Genomic DNA, 5,000 nt, shown 5'->3' with positions numbered 1-5,000 from the left:
AACAAAAATAAAAACATACACAATTCTGCAGTATTTGCATCGGAGGTTAAATTAAACTAAAGCTTATTTGTTCACAGTTGGTAGAAGGTGCTGTTATGGAGAGTTAACAGAAAACTAGTTTGTACAGTATGAAATAGCTCCACAGTAAGCATCCTACTGTATATGACACCTTTTAAAAGGAATTCTCTGACCCAACATGACTCGACCAGCTACAGCCACGGTATAAAAACAAACCAAAAAATCACATCCAGTCCTGTTTGGTTTTTGTCCACTCCTGCCCACCGTACCACTGTCTTCTCACGGACTGGTCTCAGTTCACCGAGCTGACCGGCAAACCAGTGGTTCTGCCCAAACCCCGCCTCCAAACCCCAACGTCGACGATTCACAACAGAAAATGGTTTGCGGTCGGTGGTGGCGGTAGTTCACACGTGGCGTCGGAGTAGCGCGACCCGTCTAAAAACGGCACAGCCTCCAAACGATGCTACAGGTACATCAGGCCAACGACACAGCCGGCTACCCAGAATACGTCTGGAGAGTCCTTGTGTAGAGTACGGCTCGGCCATGAGACACAGATCCCTAGAACTAGTGGTTTTCCCCGACCCAGAGGACGACCAGATTCCCGGTTAAGAGAGAAAGGATCCCTGGGAAATTTCGCTTTCCAGTTATTATGAGACATTCCCAAAGAGCTAGCCTGGAGTCCGAGGTATATCCGGTTATCGTCCTAGTATTGGGGGTGGTTTTCCATGGAAGGTTGTTTTCCGGGACGCTCAGAGAATGTTCCACTCTCTGCGGGAGGGGGGGATCTGTCTGGGAGGTTGCTGGTTGAGATCCTAACTGTCGGACTCCTGGAGAGAGAGGGAGACTTTTAATATGGAGGGAATCAAACATACACACACAAGTACGTACACACACACACACACACACACACACACACACCTGGCTGGTGAGCCTGTGAGGGGAGAGGGGGCGTTTCTTCTCGTGGATGGCCTGCAGGCGCGTGATCAGGAACTTCTTATCCTCCCCTTCCTGGAGACACAGAGAGAGAGAAGGAGAGAGAGGGAGAGAAGGAGAGAGAGAGAGAGAAGGACAGAGAGAGAGATAGAGAGGGAGAGAGAGGGAGAGAGGGGAGACAATGAGAGAGGGAGAGAGAGAGAGAGAAGGAGAGAGAGAGAGGGAGAGAGAGAGAGAAGGAGAGAGAGAGAGGGAGAGAGAGAGAAGGAGAGAGAGGGAGAGAGGGGAGACAATGAGAGAGAGAGGGGTGAGATGGGGGAGAGTAGACTATAGTGTAGTGTAGTGTAGTAAAGTAGACTAGTAGAGGAGTGTAGTGTAGTAGAGTAGTAGTGTAGTGTAGTGTAGTAGAGTAGAGTACTAGTGTAGTAGAGTAGAGGTCTTTATTGAGTCGTACGTTCTCTATCTGCTCCTGCAGGGTTAGGGTTAGTTCTATTGTAGTGTAGAGTACTAGTGTAGTGTACTAGTGTAGTGTAGTAGAGTACTAGTGTAGTGTAGTAGAGTACTAGTGTAGTGTAGTAGAGTACTAGTGTAGTGTAGTAGAGTAGAGTACTAGTGTAGTGTAGTAGAGTACTAGTGTAGTAGAGTAGAGTACTAGTGTAGTAGAGTAGAGTACTAGTGTAGTGTAGTAGAGTACTAGTGTAGTGTAGTAGAGTAGAGTACTAGTGTAGTAGAGTAGAGTACTAGTGTAGTGTAGTAGAGTACTAGTGTAGTAGAGTAGAGTACTAGTGTAGTAGAGTTGAGTACTAGTGTAGTGTAGTAGAGTAGAGTACTAGTGTAGTGTAGTAGAGTACTAGTGTAGTGTAGTAGAGTAGAGTACTAGTGTAGTAGAGTAGAGTACTAGTGTAGTGTAGTAGAGTAGAGTACTAGTGTAGTAGAGTAGAGTACTAGTGTAGTGTAGTAGAGTACTAGTGTAGTAGAGTAGAGTACTAGTGTAGTAGAGTAGAGTAGAGTACTAGTGTAGTGTAGTAGAGTACTAGTGTAGTAGAGTTGAGTACTAGTGTAGTGTAGTAGAGTAGAGTACTAGTGTAGTAGAGTACTAGTGTAGTGTAGTAGAGTAGAGTACTAGTGTAGTAGAGTAGAGTACTAGTGTAGTGTAGTAGAGTAGAGTACTAGTGTAGTAGAGTAGAGTACTAGTGTAGTGTAGTAGAGTAGAGTACTAGTGTAGTGTAGTAGAGTACTAGTGTAGTGTAGTAGAGTACTAGTGTAGTAGAGTTGAGTACTAGTGTAGTGTAGTAGAGTAGAGTACTAGTGTAGTAGAGTACTAGTGTAGTGTAGTAGAGTAGAGTACTAGTGTAGTAGAGTAGAGTACTAGTGTAGTGTAGTAGAGTAGAGTACTAGTGTAGTAGAGTAGAGTACTAGTGTAGTGTAGTAGTGTACTAGAGTAGAGTAGGTCTTTATTGAGTCGTACGTTCTCTATCTGCTCCTGCAGGGTTAGGGTTAGTTCTATTGTAGTGTACTAGTGTAGTGTACTAGTGTAGTGTAGTAGAGTACTAGTGTAGTGTAGTAGAGTACTAGTGTAGTGTAGTGTAGTAGAGTACTAGTGTAGTGTAGTAGAGTAGAGTACTAGTGTAGTGTAGTAGAGTACTAGTGTAGTGTAGTGTACTAGTGTAGTGTAGTGTAGTAGAGTACTAGTGTAGTGTAGTAGAGTTCTAGTGTAGTGTAGTGTACTAGTGTAGTGTAGTGTAGTGTAGTAGAGTACTAGTGTAGTGTAGTGTACTAGTGTAGTGTACTAGTGTAGTGTAGTAGAGTACTAGTGTAGTAGAGTAGAGTACTAGTGTAGTGTAGTAGAGTACTAGTGTAGTGTAGTAGAGTACTAGTGTAGTGTAGTAGTGTACTAGAGTAGAGTAGGTCTTTATTGAGTCGTACGTTCTCTATCTGCTCCTGCAGGGTTAGGGTTAGTTCTATTGTAGTGTACTAGTGTAGTGTACTAGTGTAGTGTAGTAGAGTACTAGTGTAGTGTAGTAGAGTACTAGTGTAGTGTAGTAGAGTAGAGTACTAGTGTAGTGTAGTAGAGTACTAGTGTAGTAGAGTAGAGTACTAGTGTAGTGTAGTAGAGTAGAGTACTAGTGTAGTAGAGTAGAGTACTAGTGTAGTGTAGTAGAGTAGAGTACTAGTGTAGTAGAGTAGAGTACTAGTGTAGTGTAGTAGAGTAGATTACTAGTGTAGTGTAGTAGAGTAGAGTACTAGTGTAGGGTTAGTTCTATTGTAGTGTACTAGTGTAGTGTACTAGTGTAGTGTAGTAGAGTACTAGTGTAGTGTAGTGTAGTAGAGTACTAGTGTAGTAGAGTTGAGTACTAGTGTAGGGTTAGTTCTATTGTAGTGTACTAGTGTAGTGTACTAGTGTAGTGTAGTAGAGTACTAGTGTAGTGTAGTGTAGTAGAGTACTAGTGTAGTGTAGTAGAGTAGAGTACTAGTGTAGTGTGGTAGAGTACTAGTGTAGTAGAGTAGAGTACTAGTGTAGTAGAGTAGAGTACTAGTGTAGTGTAGTAGAGTAGATTACTAGTGTAGTGTAGTAGAGTAGAGTACTAGTGTAGTGTAGTAGAGTACTAGTGTAGTAGAGTTGAGTACTAGTGTAGTGTAGTAGAGTAGAGTACTAGTGTAGTAGAGTACTAGTGTAGTGTAGTAGAGTAGAGTACTAGTGTAGTAGAGTAGAGTACTAGTGTAGTAGAGTAGAGTACTAGTGTAGTGTAGTAGAGTACTAGTGTAGTGTAGTGTAGTAGAGTACTAGTGTAGTAGAGTAGAGTACTAGTGTAGTGTAGTAGAGTACTAGTGTAGTGTAGTAGAGTACTAGTGTAGTGTAGTAGAGTACTAGTGTAGTGTAGTAGTGTACTAGAGTAGAGTAGGTCTTTATTGAGTCGTACGTTCTCTATCTGCTCCTGCAGGGTTAGGGTTAGTTCTATTGTAGTGTACTAGTGTAGTGTACTAGTGTAGTGTAGTAGAGTACTAGTGTAGTGTAGTGTAGTAGAGTACTAGTGTAGTGTAGTAGAGTAGAGTACTAGTGTAGTGTAGTAGAGTTCTAGTGTAGTGTAGTGTACTAGTGTAGTGTAGTGTAGTGTAGTAGAGTACTAGTGTAGTGTACTAGTGTAGTGTACTAGTGTAGTGTAGTAGAGTACTAGTGTAGTGTACTAGTGTAGTGTACTAGAGTAGAGTACTAGTGTAGAGTACTAGTGTAGTGTAGTAGAGTAGTGTAGTAGAGTAGAGTACTAGTGTAGTGTACTAGTGTAGTGTACTAGTGTAGTGTACTAGTGTAGTGTAGTAGAGTAGAGTAGGTCTTTATTGAGTCGTACGTTCTCTATCTGCTCCTGCAGGGTTAGGGTTAGTTCTAGTGTAGTGTACTAGTGTAGTGTACTAGTGTAGTGTAGTGTAGTAGAGTAGGTGTTTATTGAGTCGTACGTTCTCTATCTGCTCCTGCAGGAGGCTGATGATCTTCCTCTGGCCGTCAACCACCTGTGTGTGGAAGTAGATCACTATCCTGTAGGAGAGAGAGAGAGAGAGGACCGTTAGATCACCACCAACACTACCTAACACTAACACTACCTAACACTAACACCAACACTACCTAACACTAACACCCTGAACATCACTATCCTGAGAGAGAGAGAGAGAGAGGACCGTTAGATCACCACCAACACTACCTAACACTAACACCAACACTAACACTAACACCAACACTACCTAACACCCTGAACACCACTATCCTGAGAGAGAGAGAGAGAGAGAGAGAGAGGACCGTTAGATCACCACCAACACCAACACCAACACCAACACTACCTAACACCAACACCAACACCAACACCAACACTAACACTAACACTACCTAACACCAAAACCAACACCAACACCAACACCAACACTAACACTAACACTACCTAACACCCTGAACACAAGCTTCACCATCTAACACTAACCCTACTGAACTAGTGTGTGTGTGTGTGTGTGTGTGTGTGTGTGTGTGTGCGTGTGTGTGTGTGCGCGCGTGTGTGTGTGCG

General features: G+C 42.9%; 1 long non-coding RNA gene across 1 annotated transcript in view; it reads right to left on the bottom strand.

Annotated features, from left to right (window-relative positions):
• LOC311328744 overlaps nucleotides 1-4,483 on the bottom strand; it is a 4,612-nt gene extending 129 nt beyond the window's left edge. The window contains exons 1-3 of the long non-coding RNA XR_014631237.1: nucleotides 4,405-4,483; nucleotides 937-1,026; nucleotides 1-845 (exon numbers count right to left, since the gene is read on the bottom strand). The exon at nucleotides 1-845 is cut by the window's left edge and continues 129 nt beyond it. This is a non-coding gene — a long non-coding RNA (uncharacterized lncRNA). The remainder of the gene's footprint in view (nucleotides 846-936; nucleotides 1,027-4,404) is intronic.
• Nucleotides 4,484-5,000: the final 517 nt, after the last annotated feature.

This window comes from Borostomias antarcticus, assembly GCF_949987555.1.
Source record: "Borostomias antarcticus genome assembly, contig: scaffold_957, whole genome shotgun sequence".
In the NCBI taxonomy this organism is placed as follows: domain Eukaryota; kingdom Metazoa; phylum Chordata; class Actinopteri; order Stomiiformes; family Stomiidae; genus Borostomias; species Borostomias antarcticus.
Note: the sequence above shows the minus strand (reverse complement) of the source record. Positions and strands in the feature narration are given on the sequence as shown.